The sequence below is a fragment of the Pseudorca crassidens genome, chromosome 5 (assembly GCF_039906515.1).
Source record: "Pseudorca crassidens isolate mPseCra1 chromosome 5, mPseCra1.hap1, whole genome shotgun sequence".
In the NCBI taxonomy this organism is placed as follows: Eukaryota; Metazoa; Chordata; class Mammalia; order Artiodactyla; family Delphinidae; genus Pseudorca; species Pseudorca crassidens.
In genome coordinates this window covers 148,189,775-148,206,700 of record NC_090300.1, presented here as the reverse complement: position 1 = coordinate 148,206,700, position 16,926 = coordinate 148,189,775, and the positions used below count along the sequence as shown (strand labels likewise).

The 16,926-nt window shown below is 47.6% G+C and overlaps 1 long non-coding RNA gene across 1 annotated transcript; it reads right to left on the bottom strand.

Annotated features, from left to right (window-relative positions):
• Positions 1-12,614: 12,614 nt before the first annotated feature.
• LOC137224606 (uncharacterized) lies at positions 12,615-16,449 on the bottom strand. The gene is made up of 2 exons (XR_010943400.1): positions 16,153-16,449; positions 12,615-13,484 (listed from the first exon to the last, which is right to left on the bottom strand). It is a non-coding gene; the product is annotated as an uncharacterized lncRNA (long non-coding RNA).
• Positions 16,450-16,926: the final 477 nt, after the last annotated feature.

The window sequence follows — 16,926 nt, the reverse complement described above, 5'->3', positions numbered from 1 at the left end:
CTGGGAGGCACGACTGTCCTTGCCCCGGCCCAGCCACCGCGAGCCCGGGGCAGGACGACCTGTCGTCTGAGACACGTTGCGCGGCCCTCCGACCCTGCACACCTCTGGGCACAGCAGACCCTGCAGATGGCGCGGACAGGGTTTGGGTCCAGGAGTGCACGGGGCGACTCGGCACCCCACGTCTGGGAGAGAGAGTGAAAGGCGCTCGGTCCAGCAAGGGGGCTGGGGTCGGGGATGCGAGCTGCAGTCCAGTGGGGGCGGCCCGGCTGGAGCCTCCCCCGCTTCCTTCCGCAGACTACACGGACGGTCCGAGAAGAGCAGCCGGCTGCCGCTGCATGTGAGCACGCTCGGGAGACACGCCAAGCTCACGGGAACAGAAGGGAAATCCATGCAGCCTGCAGACTCTCCGCCGCGGACACTGATGGATTCTCCATGCTCCTCGGGACCCCAGGGAAGCATCTGGCCACCCGCCTCTGATTAGCGAGATAACTGTTTCCCTCGGGATGGCGGAGGGCCTGTCCACGCTCCAGGGTGTGAGGCCAGTCCCCGGGGCCACATCACAGCCCCGGGCGAGGCTGGGGGACACTTCCCTGGCCAAGGGCAGAGGCGCTTCCTCTGAGTGGGAGGGCGGCTGCTCTGCCTCATACTCTGGGGATAAGAGTACCCAGGACCGCTTCCCAGCCCCTCCCCCGCCCCTGCGTCTGGCTGTTGTGAGGCCGAAATTTATCGGAGTGTAATTGCTTTACAATGGTGTGGTAGTTTCTGCTTTATAACAAAGTGAATCAGCTATACGTATACATATGTTCCCATATCTCCACCCTCTTGCATCTCCCTCCCTCCCACCCTCCCTATCCCACCCCTCCAGGCAATCACAAAGCACCGAGCTGACCTCCCTGTGCTATGTGGCTGCTTCCCACTAGCTATCTACCCTACGTTTGGTAGTGTATATATGTCCATGCCTCTCTCTCACTTCGTCCCAGCTTACCCTTTCCACTCCCCGTGTCCTCAAGTCCATTCTTTACGTCTGTGTCTTTAATCCTGTCCTGCCCCTAGGTTCTTCACAACCATTTTTTTTTTTTAGATTCCATATATATGTGTTAGCATGCAGTATTTGTTTTTCTCTTTCTGACTTACTTCGCTCTGTATGACAGACTCTATGTCCATCCACCTCACTACAAATAACTCAGTTTCATTTCTTTTTATGGCTGAGTAATATTCCATTCTATATATGTGCCACATCTTCTTTATCCATTCATCTGTCAAAGGACACTTAGGTTGCTTCCATCTCCTGGCTATTGTAAATAGAGCTGCAATGAACATTTTGGTACATGACTCTTTTTGAATTACGGTTTTCTCAGGGTATATGCCCAGTAGTGGGATTGCTGGGTCATATGGTAGTTCTATTTGTAGTTTTATAAGGAACCTCCATACTGTTCTCCATAGTGGCTGTATCAATTTACATTCCCACCAACAGTGCAAGAGGGTTTCCTTTTCTCCATACCCTCTCCAGCATTTATTGTTTGTAGATTTTCTGATGATGGCCATTCTGACTGGTGTGAGATGATATCTCATTGTAGTTTTGATTTGCATTTCTCTAATGATTAGTGATGTTGAGCATTCTTTCATGTGTTTGTTGGCAGTCTGTATATCTTCTTTGGAGAAATGTCTATTTAGGTCTTCTGCCCATTTTTGGATTGGGCTGTTTGGTTTTTTTTTATATTGAGCTGCATGAGCTGTTTGTAAATTTTGGAGATTAATCCTTTGTCTGTTGCTTCATTTGCAAATATTTTCTCCCATTCTGAGGACTGTCTTTTCAGCTCGTTTATGGTTTCCTTTGCTGTGCAAAAGCTTTTAAGTTTCATTAGGTCTCATTTGCTTATTTTTGTTTTTATTTCCATTTCTCTAGGAGGTGAGTCAAAAAGGATCTTGCTGTGATTTATGTCATAGAGCATTCTGCCTATGTTTTCCTCTAAGAGTTTGATAGTTTCTGGCCTTACATTTAGGTCTTTAATCCATTTTGAATTTATTTTTGTGTACGGTGTTAGGGAGTGTTCTAATTTCATTCTTTTACATGTACCTGTCCAGTTTTCCCAGCACCACTTATTGAAGAGGCTGTCTTTTCTCCATTGTATATTCTTACCTCTTTTATCAAAAATAAAGTGACCATAGGTGTGCAGATTTATCTCTAGGCTTTCTATCCTGTTCCATTGATCTATATTTCTGTTTTTGTGCCAGTACCATACTGTCTTGATTACTGTACATTTGTAGTATAGTCTGAAGTCAGGGAGCCTGATTCCTCCAGTTCCATTTTTCTTTATCAAGATTGCTTTGCCTATTTGGGGTCTTTTGTGTTTCCATACAAATTGTGAAATGTTTTGTTCTATGAAAAATGTCATTGGTAGTTTGATAAGGATTGCATTGAATCTGTAGATTGCTTTGGGTAGTAAAGTCATTTTCACAATGCTGATTCTTCCAATCCAAGAACATGGTACATCTCTCCATCTGCTTGTATCATCTTTAATTTCTTTCATCAGTGTTTTATAGTTTTCTGCATATAAGTCTTTTGTCTCCCTAGGTAGGTTTATTCCTAGGTATTTTTTCTTTTTGTTGCAATGGTAAATGGGAGTGTTTCCTTAATTTCTCTTTTAGATTTTTCATCATTAGTCTATAGGAATGCAAGAGATTTCTGTGCATTAATTTTGTATCCTGCTACTTTACCAAATTCATTGATTAGCTCTAGTAGTTTTCTGGTAGCATCTTTAGGATTCTCTATGTATAGTATCTCGTCATCTGCAAACGGTGACATCTTTACTTCTTCTTTTCAGATTTGGATTCCTTTTATTTCTTTTTCTTCTCTGATTGCTGTGGCTAGGATTTCCAAAACTATGTTGAATAATAGTGGTGAGAGTGGAACAACCTTGTCTTCTTCCTGATCTTAGTGGAAATGGTTTCAGTTTTTCACCATTGAAAACGATGTTGGCTGTGGGTTTGTCCTATGTGGCCTTTATTATGTTGAGGAAAGTTCCCTCTATGCCTACTTTCTGCAGGGTTTTTATCATAAATTGGTGTTGAATTTTTTCAAAAGCTTTTTCTGCATCTATTGAGATGATCATATGGTTTTTCTCCTTCAATTTGTTAATATGGTGTATCACTTGATTGATTTGCATATACTGAAGAATCCTTGCATTGCTGGAATAAACCCCACTTGATCATGGTGTATGATCCTTTTAATGTGCTGTTGGATTCTGTTGGTTAGTGTTTTGTTGAGGATTTTTGCATCTATGTTCATCAGTGATATTGGTCTGTAGTTTTCTTTCTTCGTGCCATCTTTGTCTGCTTTTGGTATCAGGGTGATGGTGGCCTCGTAGAATGAGTTTGGAAGTGTTCCTCCCTCTGCTGTATTTTGGAAGAGTTTGAGAAGGATAGATGTTAGCTCTTCTCTAAATGTTTGATAGATTTCACCTGTGAAGCCATCTGGTCTTGGGTTTTTGTTTGTTGGAAGATTTTTAATCACGGTCTCAATTTCCGTGCTTGTGATTGGTCTGTTTATATTTTCTATTTCTTCCTGGTTCAGTCTCGAAAGGTGTTTTTCTAAGAGTTTGTCCATTTCTTCCAGGTTGTCCATTTTATTGGCATATAGTTGCTTGTAGTAATCTCTCATGATCCTTTGTATTTCTGCAGTGTCATTTGTTACTTCTCCTTTTTCATTTCTAATTCTATTGATTTGAGTCTTCTCCCTTTTTTTCTTGATGAGTCTGGCTAATGGTTTATCAATTTTGTTTATCTTCTCAAAGAACCAGCTTTTAGTTTTATTGATCTTTGCTATTGTTTCCTTCATTTCTTTTCCATTTATTTCTGATCTGATCTTTATGATTTCTTTCCTTCTGCTAACTTTGGGGTTTTTTTGTTATTCTTTCTCTAATTGCTTTAGGTGTAAGGTTAGGTTGTTTGTTTGAGATGTTTCTTGTTTCTTGAGGTAGGATTGTATTGCTATAAACTTCCCTCTTAGAACTGTTTTTGCTGCATCCCATAGGTTTTGGGTCATCATGTTTTCATTGTCATTTTTTTCTAGGTATTTTTTGATTTCCTCTTTGATTTCTTCAGTGATCTCTTTGTTATGAAGTAGTGTATTGTTTAGCCTCCATGTGTTTGTATTTTTTACAGATTTTTTCCTGTAATTGATATCTAGTCTCAGAGCATTGTGGTCGGAAAAGATACTTGATACAATTTCAATTTTCTTAAATTTACCAAGTCTTGATTTGTGACCCAAGATATGATCTATCCTGGATAATGTTCCATGAGCACTTGAGAAGAAAGTGTATTCTGTTATTTTTGGATGGAATATCCTATAAATATCAATTAAGTCCATCTTGTTTAATGTATCATTTAAAGCTTGTGTTTCATTATTTATTTTCATTTTGGATGATCTGTCCATTGGTGAAAATGGGTTGTTAAGTCCCCTACTATGATTGTGTTACTGTCAATTTCCCCTTTTATGGCTGTTAGTATTTGCCTTATGTATTGAGGTGCTCCTATGTTGTGTGAATAAATATTACAGTTGTTATATCTTCTTCTTGGATTGATCCCTTGATCGTTATGTTGTGTCCTTCTTTGTCTCTTGTAATAGTCTTTGCTTTAAAGTCTATTTTGTCTGATATGAGGATTGCTATTCCAGCTTTCTTTTGATTTCCATTTGCATGGAATATCTTTTTCCATCCCCTCACTTTCAGTCTGTATGTGTACCTAGGTCTGAAGTGGATCTCTTGTAGACAGCCTATATACAGGTCTTGTTTTTGTATCCATTCAGCCAGTCTATGTCTTTTGGTTGGAGCATTTAATCCATTTACATTTAAGGTAATTATCGATATGTATGTTCCTATTACTATTTTCTTAATTGTTTGGGGCTTGTTATTGGAGGTCTTTTCCTTCTTTTGTGTTTCTTGCCTAGAGAAGTTCCTTTAGCATTTGTTGTAAAGCTGGTTTGGTGGTGCTGAATTCTCTTAGCTTTTGTTGTCTGTAAAGGTTTTAATTTCTCCATCAAATCTGAATGAGATCCTTGCTGAGTAGATTAGAGTAATTTTGGTTGTAGGTTTTTCCCTTTCATCACTTTAAATATGTCCTTCCACTCCCTTCTGGCTTGCAGTCTCTGCTGAAATATCAGCTGTTAACCTTTGGGGATTCCCTTGTATGTTACTTGTTGTTTTTCCCTTGCTGCTTTTAATATTTTTTCTTTGTATTTAATTTTTGATAGTTTGATTAATATGTGTCTTGGTGTGTTTCTCCTCGGATTTATCCTGTATGGGACTCTCTGCATTTCCTGGACTTGACTATTTCCTTTCTTATATTAGGGAAGTTTTCAACTATAATCTCTTCAAATATTTTCTCAGTCCCTTTCTTTTTCTCTTCTTCTTCTGGGACCCCTATAATTCAAATGTTGGTGCATTTAATGTTGTTCCAGAGGTCTCTAAGACTGTCCTCAATTCTTTTCATTCTTTTTTCTTTATTCTGTTCTGCAGTAGTTATTTCCACTATTTTGTCTTCCAGATCACTTATCATTTCTTCTGTCTCAGTTATTCTGCTATTGATTCCTTCTGGAGAATTTTTAATTTCATTTATTGTGTTGTTCGTCATTGTTTGTTTAGTTCTTCTAGGTCCTTGTTAAATGTTTCTTGTATTTTCTCCATTCTATTTCCAAGATTTTGGATATCTTTACTATCATTACTCTGAATTCTTTTTCAAGTAGACTTCCTATTTCCTCTTCATTTGTTAGGTCTGGTGGGTTTTTATCTTGCTCCTTCATCTGCTGTGTGTTTTTCTGTCTTCTCATTTTGCTTAACTTACTGTGTTTGGGGTCTCCTTTTTGCAGGCTGCAGGTTTGTAGTTCCCGTTGTTTTTGGTGTCTGCCCCCAGTGGCTACAGTTGGTTCAGTGTGTTGTGTAGGCCTCCTGGTGGAGGGGACTGGTGCCTGTGTTCTGGTGGATGAGGCTGGATCTTGTCTTTCTGGTGGGCAGGACCATGTCTGGTGGTGTGTTTTGGGGTGTCTGTGACCTTATTATGATTTTAGGCAGCCTGTCTGCTAATGGGTGGGGTTGTGTTCCTGTCTTGCTAGTTGTTTGGCATAGGGTGTCCAGCACTGTAGCTTGCTGGTCATTGAGTGGAGCTGGGTCTTAGTGTTGAGATGGAGATCTCTGGGAGAGCTTTTGCTGTTTGATATTACGTGGAGCCAGGAGGTCTCTGGTGGACCAATGTCCTAAACTCGGCTCTCCAACTTCAGAGGCACAGACCTGACACCCAGCCGGAGCACCAAGACCCTGTCAGACACACAGCTCAGAAGAAAAGGGATAAAAAAAGAAAGGAGGGAAGGAAGGAAGATAAAGAAAGAAGGAAAGAAAAAGAAAGAAAGAAAGAAAAGAAAAAAAAAGAAGTTATTAAAATAAAAAATAATTATTAAAAAAATTTTAAGTAATTAAAAAAAAAGAAAGATGAGAGCAACCAAATGAAAAAACAAATCCACCAATGATCACAAGCGCTAAAAGCTATACTAAAACAAACAACAAAAATATGGACAGACAGAACCCTAGGACAAATGGTAAAAGCAAAGCTATACAGACAAAATCACACAAAGAAGCGTACACATACACACTCACAAAAAAAGAAAAAGAAAAAATATATATATGTATATATAATTTTTTAAAAAAGGAGGAAGAGAGCAACCAAATCAATAAACAAATCTACCAGTGATAATAAAACTAAATACTAAACTAAGATAAACATAAAACCAGAAAAAAACTAGATGCAGAAAGCAAATCCCAAGTCTACAGTTGCTCCCAAAGCCCACTGCCTGAATTTTGGGCTGATTCGTTGTCTGTTCATGTATTCCACAGACGCAGGTACATCACGTTGATTGTGGAGCTTTAATCTGCTGCCCCTGAGGCTGCTGGGAGAGATTTCCCTTTCTCTTCTTTGTTCTCACAGCTCACAGGTGCTCAGCTTTGGATTTGGCCCTGTCTCTGCGTGTAGGTCGCCGGAGGGCGTCTGTTCTTTGCTCAGACAGGACGGGGTTAAAGGAGCCGCTGATTCGGGAGCTCTGGCTCACTCAGGCCGGGGAGACGGAGGGGCACGGAGTGCGGGATGGGCCTGCGGCGGCAGAGGCCGGTGTGACGTTGCACCAGCCTGTGGCCCGCCGTGCGTTCTCCCAGGGAAGTTGTCCCTGGATCCCGGGACCCTGGCAGTGGCGGGCTGCACAGGCTCCCGGAAGGGGGGTGTGGATAGTGACCTGTGCTCGCACACAGGCTTCTTGGTGGCGGCAGCAGCAGCCTTAGCGTCTCATGCCCGTCTCGGGTCCGCGCTGTTAGCTGCGGCTCGCGCCCGTCTCTGGAGCTCCTTTAAGCAGCGCTCTGAATCCCCTCTCCTCGCGCAGCGGGAAACAAAGAGGGAAGAAAAAGTCTCTTGCCTCTTCGGCAGCTCCAACTTTTCCCCGGACTCCCTTCCGGCTAGCCGTGGCGCACGAACCCCCTGCAGGCTGTGTTCACGCCGCCACCCCCTGTCCTCTCCCGGCGCTCCGACCGAAGCCGGAGCCTCAGCTCCCAGCCCTGCCCACCCCGGCAGCTGAGCAGACAAGCCTCTCCGACTGGTGAGTGCCGGTCGGCACCGATCCTCTGTGCGGGAATCTCCCCGCTTTGTCCTCCGCACCCCTGTTGCTGTGCTCTCTTCCGCGGCTCCAAAGCTTCTCCCCTCCGCCACCCGCAGTCTCTGCCCGTGAAGGGGCTTCCTAGTGTGTGGAAACCTTTCCTCCTTCACGGCTCCCTCCCGCTGGTGCAGGTGCCGTCCCTATTCTTTGTCTCTGTTTATTCTTTTTTCTTTTGCCCTACCCCGGTACACGGGGAGTTTCTTGCCTTTTGGGAGGTCTGAGGTCTTCTGCCAGCGTTCAGTGGGTGTTCTGTAGGAGTTGTTCCACGTGTAGATGTATTTCTGGTGTATCTGTGGGTAGGAAGGCGATCTCCACATCTCACTCCTCTGCCATCTTGAAGGTCTCGCGAGGCTGAACTTTAAGACATCAGCATCTCCAAGCAAATATCTTAACTGCTAAGCGCAGGCAGCACCGCCAGGATTATTAGAATTCACGTCGAAACCCCAAACTCCCACCCCTCCCCCGCCGCCAGAGCCTTCCATTCCCCTTCCCCCCAACCCCCCAAGACACATCCGTCCCTTCCCCTTGGCGACACCAATGCCTCGGATGGGCCTTGGTTACGTCCACAAGGCAGGACAGGAAGTGCCAGGCACCCACTGGGCTCACGGTGCCAGCACTGCGTGGCTGTGGCTTCTCCTGTAGGTGTCCCAGCTGAGGGGGTCACAGCCCCTGGGCTCCGGGCTGACACTGACTCGAGCACCACAGCAGGTCCCGGCTGAGCTAAAGGCTGCTCAGGGCCAGCCGGGCCCAGAGGAGGGTAGACGGAGCCTGTCCCCGGCCTCGGGCAGACGGGGACCTGGGCGTCCTCTCACCCACTGCAGGCATCGGGCCCCAGCCCCAGCCCCACGCTGGAACCTGCTGGTGGGCCTCCCTGGGGGGAAGTAAGGCACCAGACAGAGAGGGAGGGCCCTGCAGGAGGGGCTGATGGAGGGATGGACGGGGCCTCGGGGGGTCTGTGCTGGGGGGACAGGGGCAAGCTAGATGCCTGGAGGTGAATCCGGGCAGAGAGGAGTCCCAGGGCTGACCCCCTCAGCTGCAGGCACAGCTCCTGCTAGCTTTCAAAGGAACTTTCCTGACCTTCTCACGATCTAGGCTTTCCCAGGTTCCTGAGAGGAAGACAGAAAGTTGTGGTTTGCTGTAAGTCGTCTGGTTAGACAATGGAAATTCCACCCCTGTGGTCTCCGATGGGATAATTCTCAAAAGCCTCCAGGGGCCCAGATGGACCAGCTAGCTCTGGGGAATCCTCCCAGACCCAGACCCTCATCGTTCTGGGGGGCTTGGGGGTCCCAGGAAGCTCAGTGGGGTGGTGACGGTGTGAGTGTAAATGGTGGAACCACGCCTCCCGGGAGTCCAGGCCCAGGCCTCCGTCTCCAGAAACTTCCTACGTTCAGGACCCTGGTGCTTACTTTGCACTTTTCTGTATCTGTAAAGCCAGGCGGCCTCTAAAGGCCACTGGATGCTGGCATCTCCGCCTCCTGTACGTCTGGCTCCCGGGGGTTCCATGGGGCCTCTCTACTCAGTGCTCACCCCATCCTTCTAGAAGTGTGTTCTGCCAGCTTATGTGGCTGAGCCATGAGTGCCCCCACGGGGACAGGAGAGAGACATGGCGAGATGGAGAGAGAGAGAGAAAGTGAGGCGGGGCTGGGGGAGAAGACAGGGGAACGGGGCAAGGGGAGGGAGACGGGGAGACAGACACACAGGGGACTGGGGGTGTCAGAGGGCCCCCAGACTTCGTCCTCTCTCCCACTCTGCCTGTTTGCTCTAGACCCCAGGACATTCTTCTCTTTTTAAAATTGAAGTAGAGTTGATTTACAATGTTGTGTTAGTTTCAGGTGTACAGCACAGTGATTCAGTTACGCATATAAATATATATATATAATTTTCCAGATTCTTTTCCATTATAGGTTATTATATGATATTGAAGATTGTTCCCTGCGTTATATAGTAAATCCTTGTTGTTATATATAGTAGTGTGTATCTGTTAACCCCAAGTTCCTAATTTATCCCTCCCCCCACGCTTTGGTAACCATAAATCTGTTTTCTGTTAGTCTCTTTCTGTTTTGTATATAGATTCATTTGTATCATTTGTATTTGTCTTACTCTTTCTGACTTACTTCACTTAGTATGATATTGATGATTTCTAGGTCCATCCATGTTGCTGCAAATGGCATTATTTCATTCTTTTTTATGGCTGAGTAGTATTCCATTGTATATATGCACCACATCTTCTTTATCCATTCATCTGTTGATGGACATTTAGGTTGTTCCCATGTCTTGGCTACTGTGAATAGTGCTGCTATGAACATAGGGGTACATATATATTTCTGAATTATAGTTTTGTCTGGATTATAGCCAGGAGTGGGATTGCTGGACCAAACGGTAGCTCTATTTTTAGTTTTTTAAGGAAGCTCTGTACTGTTTCTCCACAGTGGCTTGCCAAGTTAACGCTCCCACCAACACTGTAGGAGGGTTCCCTTTTCTCCAGCATTTATCATTTGTAGCCTTTTTCATGATGGCCATTGCGACATGTGTGAGGTTGTACCTCATTGCGATTCCGGTTTGCATTTCTCTAACGATTAGCAATGTTGAGCATCTTTCCATGTTCCTCTTGGCCATTTGTATGTCTTCTTTGGAGAAATGTCTATTTAGATCTTCTAATTGATATTGCGTTGTAGGAGTTGTTTGTATATTTTGGAAATTAACCCCTTGTCAGTCACATCGTTTGCAAATATTTTCTCCCATTCTCTAGGTTGTCCTTTTGTTTTGTTGAGGGTTTCCTTTGCTGTGCAAAAGCTTTTAAGTTGGATTAGGCAGGACATTCTTCCTTAACCTCTAGTGCCTGGGAGTTCAGGTCTGTCTTTGCAGCCCAGAGGCCTCACTAACACGTGGAGGCTCAAAGAGCCGTTGCCTTGAACACCAGCCCCTCCAGGCATTTGACAAGCGTTTAGCGCGTGTTGGCTTTAATTACTGTATTCTAATATTTGATACAAATTCTATTTGATTGTGAAGTTGCCCCAGCACCCCGTGTCCCCTGGTCCTGTCTGGGGCTCTGGCTCTAAGCCCCTTTGGAGATATTGGCTCAGATGTGACTCTCTGGTCCAGAAGGTTCCCACAGACGAGAACTGTGATAAGAGCCTGGCCTGCTTTCTCCAGCTCTGGCTCTGCTCCAGCGGCTCCTGCCAGAAGCACGCTATCTTCCCCAAAGGAAACAGCTCAGGCCACGTGGTCTGCAGACCTGCCTCACCCCAGGCACTGACCACAGCTAACTGCGCGCTCACACTGCTATCTGTTTCATCTTCTGAGACCTTGTTTGTACCATGGTTTTGCAGGGTGTTAACATCACTCAGTTACCCAGATGCTGCCCAGATTTTGAACTGGTTTTGGTAGACATAACCTATTATATCCTTCTTAAAAGCACCATTCTCAGCACATTTCCATCAATTAACAAAATTCAGAGAAGGGAACTTTTCAAGTAATTTTAGACAGGTTATTATTAAGAACATCTGTGTCATCTTTTTAAAATGTTCAGTAACCTCACGTTGACAATGTTTTTCCTCTGTGCCATCAGACACATTCTCTGCTGGATGTATAAGCTAAACTCTGGAATAAAGTAATTTGGATAAGTGCTGACAACCAAAGCGACTCGGTAATTATAGCAATTTTCCTTTCAAGTTCTGCTGGGCGGAACAGGCATTAATGTGAGAGCACCCGCAGAGCCCACTGGCTGCAGTTCACAATCAACCACTGTCCCTGTTACCAAATCTCACTCAGGAGACCTCGGGGGGCCACACCTGGGACCCACAAACTATCCCCAGAATGAAGGGAGAAAGGAGAAAAGAGAATGGGGGATTTAAAAACTATGAAACTATCACGTTCCAGTTTGTAGTGATAAATTTTAAAATCTAGACTAAGTGAATAATTTTCTTGGAAAATATAAAGCACAAAATTGACTCAAGCAGAAATAGGAGATCTGGTCATTCCAATGGTGGGGGGGGCACAGAAAAAAAAGTAGCCACAATTTTATCCTTAAAAAGGCACCAGGCACAGGCAGTTTTATGTGTTTCCAAAACCTTTAAGGTATAATCTCTCTGCAAAGGAGGGACAGAATTTAGGAATGTAAGCCCTGGAGACCAGCTGCCGAGTTCTAATACCATCTCCACCTCCTACCAGCAAGGTGACCTTGGGATGGCCACTGGAACGCTCTGTGCCTCAGTTTCCCCATCTGTCAACTGGACGTGAAAATAGTGCCTAATTCATAGTGTTGACCTGAAGGTTATTAACTCATGTAAAATATATACAAATGCCCCTATTGCAGAGTAAGAGCTCTATACAGATGAATTGTTATGAAGAGTTAACATTATTCCGAGGCACAGAAAGGACAAGAGCATCACAGTTTATTCTATATAGCTAGTCAAAACCCTGAAAAAACAATGGTGGGGATCACACACACACAGACACACACATGTCAATAGGGACACAAGATTCATAAAGGGACGGAATTACTCTAAATAAAAGCATCGACAGAATCCAATACAGGAGCAAGTAAAGCTTATCTCAGGATTGCAAGGATGAGTCGACATTATAAAATCTGTTAGTTCAATTTGCTACACTAAGAGATGAAAAAGAAGAAAATCCTCCATCACCTCAAAAGAGAGTCAGTCCCCCCAAAAGCATTTGGTACCAGCTAACATTCTTTACTGAATTTCAAGCATACACAACTGCAAGATCTTCAGGAAGCCAAGAATGGGAGGAAAATTCCTCGACCTCTAACAAACACTGTGCTTAATACATTAGAACAGGGGTCAGAAAACTTCTATAAAGGGTCAGATAGCAAACATTTTAGGTTTAGGGGGCCACATGGTCACTGTCCCAACTATGTGACATCACTGTTACAGCACAAAGCATTAGACAATATGCAAATGAGTGCACGTGGCTCTGTGCCAATAAAACTTTATTTAGAAAGAGAAACTACCAACCGTGGGCTGGATGTGGCCTTTTGGCCATAGTTTACAGACCCGTGCATTAGAGCCATTCACGTTACAGTCAGAAACAAAAGAAAGATACTGGATTTCATGTTAGAGTCCCAGTGAATATAATAATACCAGAATATATACGTGAAGTACAAACACTAGAAAGGCAGAGATACAAATATAATTATTTGCATAATGATATGACTATTTGTCTAGAAAATGCAAAACAATCAACTGGCAAACCATCAGAATCAAAAGTGGCCAATTTTAAGGTCAACTTACAAAAACAATAGCATTTATTAAAACGGCAGTATATAATTATAACCTTTCATGAGAAAAAGGGTCCTATTTGTAATAGCAACAAAACCCAGGAATAAACCAAGAAATGAGCGATTCTGACTTAAAAGAAAACTAGAAACGTTACTGAAGTTCTAAACCAGTGGCCAGACAGACCCCTTCCTGAGCAGGGCTCCCTGTCACACCAATGTCAGTTTTCTAAATTGTGCCCCCACACTCAGCGTGATCCCAATAGAACTGCCAACAGGGCTGGTTTGAAACAGCTAATTCTAAACTTCACGTGGAAGAGAAAATGTGCAAGGTCCATTGAGACATATTTTTAAAACGACATGAGAAGGAACTTGCTGTAAAAACCATCGTAATTCACGCACTGTCATTGTGCAGAAATGGACACGTTGGTCAGCATTGAAAGACCAGAGACTGAACCACGTTTGTGGGAAGTTAGCTCATGACGAAGGTAGCGGTTCACGTCGGTGAAGAAAGGATACCTTTTTCAGTGAATGACGATGTGACAATTGTCGGTGCGTCTGAAAAAAGAAAATTATAAACCCCAGCAGCACACAGGGCCCATGCCGAAGGCGCCCTTCCTCACAGCCCCCGGCAGCTTCTCCACTTCTCGCCCAAGCTTGGAACCTAAGGTGAGCCTGGACCTCCAGCACCTACAGAGACAAGGCTGAGCGGGGGTGGGGACACGACCTGATGGAGAAGGGAGATTGATGGGGGGACACGGGGATGCGATGGCGGGTTACCGTGACACCAGACAGTGACAGCCACTCCATCTGGGGTGAGGAGGGAACAGAGGGAAGGAATGGGGACCATAGTGGGGGTCACCTGGGGGGTCTGGGGGGGATTGTGTCTCAGCTGCAATGATTAGGCCAGGGGGTCTTGGGACAAAGGCCCCTCCACCCCCTGTCCAAGTTCTCAAGGGCTGGTCTAAAAGCCACCCCCCAAAGTCCACCCTCTGAGTTTCTGGAACTCAGCTGGAAGAATATGCGATCCAGGCCGGACCCAGAGTCCAAGCCACACAGGGCAGGGGTCACGTGGAGCTGTCACCCCGTGCTCTGCGGTAGGGCCTCCTCGAAGATCCCCGCTCTGCCTCATTCCAAGGAGGAGCCCCAGACCGCCCTCCTGGCTCTGCCTGTGCTTCCGCTGACACAATCATCTGAGAGAACCCCGCCCTCCCAACGTAAATAAGCAGGCTGTTAGATAAAACAAATTACGCACTTTTTGACATTTGCTGGTGTTTTTATCCCAGAAAGGCTGTAGGACAAATTCTCACAGTCCCCTGTCCCCCACCACCTGGTAGCCCTCTGCTTGGGGGAGACATGGTTTCCCACCGCTGCAGCCCACCTCCCAGCTGGGCCAGAAGGGAGGCTCCCATGCAGACACAGATGTTTTCGGGGTCCTGCCCCCCAGCAGAAAACCCACTCCTGAGGCATGAACAGGGATCCAGAGCCAGAGCTGGGGACCCAGAACGTGACTAAATAACTTTCTGAGTCACCTGTGCTGGGGGTGACCAATTTCTGTTTCCATGAACTGACGTGGCACAGCCTCTGTTTTGGGGGGACGTGACAGGCTGACTTTCACGCTGGGTCTAGCTTCCCCCGACTGCACCCCAGGAAGGAGAGGCCCTTCCATCCCACGGAAAGGCCAGGTGGGGAGCTCAGCTGGAAGAATATGCAGTCCAGGCCGGACCGAGAGCACGAGCCAAACAGGGCAGATGTGAGCTGATCTCAGGAAAAGATATTTCCTGATCAACTGGCCAATAACACCAGCTATTCCACAGCACCTGGTTCTTTCTAGCCCCCCGCCGGGGGCTTCTGAGGCTGCAGCATCCCTGCAGAGCGGCCAGCGGGACAGCACCTCGTCACGCTCTCACCGTGGACCCCCGGGAAGCCCCGGGGCACCCTTCCTGCACGTGCCGTGAGCCGCCACCCTGGAGGGCAGGTCCCTCTATGGGCAGGCCACCCAGGGATGCTGGGCCCACGTGCTGACCACGGGAATCCACACGCCCCCAGGAAACCCCCAGCAGCCTCACAACTTGGTCACCTGGGCACCTCGGCTGTCCCACTAGGGAGGTCCTGGCAGGCGACCCCCAGGTGCTCCTGTTAAGAAATGCTTCTGGCACATGGCCTATGGCCACAGAGCCCAACCCAGAAGCTGCCTGCCCAGAACTGACTCCGACAGCAGTCAGCTGCCCTGTGCCCGTCCAGGGACAAACGCCAGGACTGTTTCCAGGAATCGTGATGAGCGAGGGGGGCAGGATTCCACACTAAGTCCCGAAGCTCGTAACACGTGGATCTGGTAACTCACTCTGTGCCCTGGAAAGCATCGGTGAGAAATGTGTGTATCGGGGTGTCTGCGACCCCAGGAGAGCTGCTCCTCGGGATCCCGGGACCCTCCACCAAGCCTCAGGCTTCTCAGGGGCGGGGCCCAAACACCCAGTGTCCTCCACGGGAGGAGGCTGCCCGTGTCCCGCGTCCAGGTTCACGGCATTGCAACCTTGGCGTGTTCTCGTCACTGGCTGCCCATCCTGCTCCCGGCGCCTGGCCCTGCCTTGTTCCCACTGACCCTCGGCGCCCCTACCCCGTGCAGGGCCAGGCAGCCCTGAGGCTGCCCTTCCCCTGTCACCTTCTGCCCCCACCCCTGGGCTGCCTCCAGGTGGGCTGGGGGTGTTTGTGAACGTGGTCAAACTGCGGACACGACTAGACAAAGCTGGGGGGGGGGTGCAGGGCACTGGGCTCCCCCCAAAGCACCATCGGCTCCCTTCTCTGAAAAGGGACCTCCCCCCACCACGCTGTCTGCTCGGAGTAGGGTCCCCAACTCTGGGCAGGGACTCGCCCTGGAATCTTGGTTTCCAGAAGAATCTCTCCAACCCCCTTTGGAGATTCCTAGCTCGGAGTTGCTCTTGTGTCTTCCCCACCAGTGCCGGGACCCAGGGTGCCCAGGGCTGCCCCTTCTGAGACCTGGGGAGACGAGGCCCTGGGGCCCAGCAGGGGTCGAAGCACCGGCTTGAACAGGTGTGGCCCCGGAACTCACAGGACACACTTGCCTGGACCCCACGCCAAGGGCCTTCCTTCTCCCACCTCAGGTGTGGATGCTGGCCTCCTCTTTGCGGTCCGCTGACTGGGCCATGGGGCCTGGAGTAGCTCTTGGGTTCTCTGAGCAGGGAAGACTTGGGCCAGTTGGACTCACCTGGCTCCCCTGCTGGGCCCAGCTCCAAACCGGCTCCTTCCTATCTCTGGAGGCTCCCAGGAGCCTCAGGGCGGGGCCCTTCCTCTAACTGCCTCCACGCCCTCCGACGGCCTTGGGGAAGGACTCTCTTGCCCTCTTGTGGCCAAGACGCTGTGGGTGTTCAGGCTGCTGGTGGAAGGTGGACGCACCTGGGGATGGAGTGAGAGGAAGCACTTTCTCAGAGGTGAGGGGTTCGGAAACTTGACACCCAGTTAACAAACCTTAACCACTCGGAAGAGTATGGTGCAGGCGGAAGAAGGAACCTACTTTCAATTATTTGTATAAAGATCTTTTTTTTTCTCTTAAAGACTCATAAAACCTCTCCTGGGTCATTCCTGGTAAAGACCATAATCCAGGGATCAACCAGGAGATACAGGAGGAGAGAGGAGGGGAGAGAAGGAGAGGGGAGGGGAGGGGAGGGGAAGGGAGGGGGGCCCATGGAGAGGAGGCGCCCCTCCCTCAGATAACGAACTGGGCAGCGGATGCCTGGCACCGGGAGCCCCAAGGCGCCCCGCGGGGCTCTCCTGTCCCTAGGACTCTTTCACCAGGGGGTGTTTCCAGAAGAAACAATGGTGGCGGGGCCAAAGAGGGCCCCTAGACCTCTGCGAATAAACAGCGGGGCAGTCACCATGCTGGCCCCAGGGTCCTGCAGCAGGGCCAGGACCTGCACTGGAGGTCACAGGTCTTCCGGCAGCTCTGTCCCAGCTGGAGCTCCAGCTCCCAACGTCCAGTGGG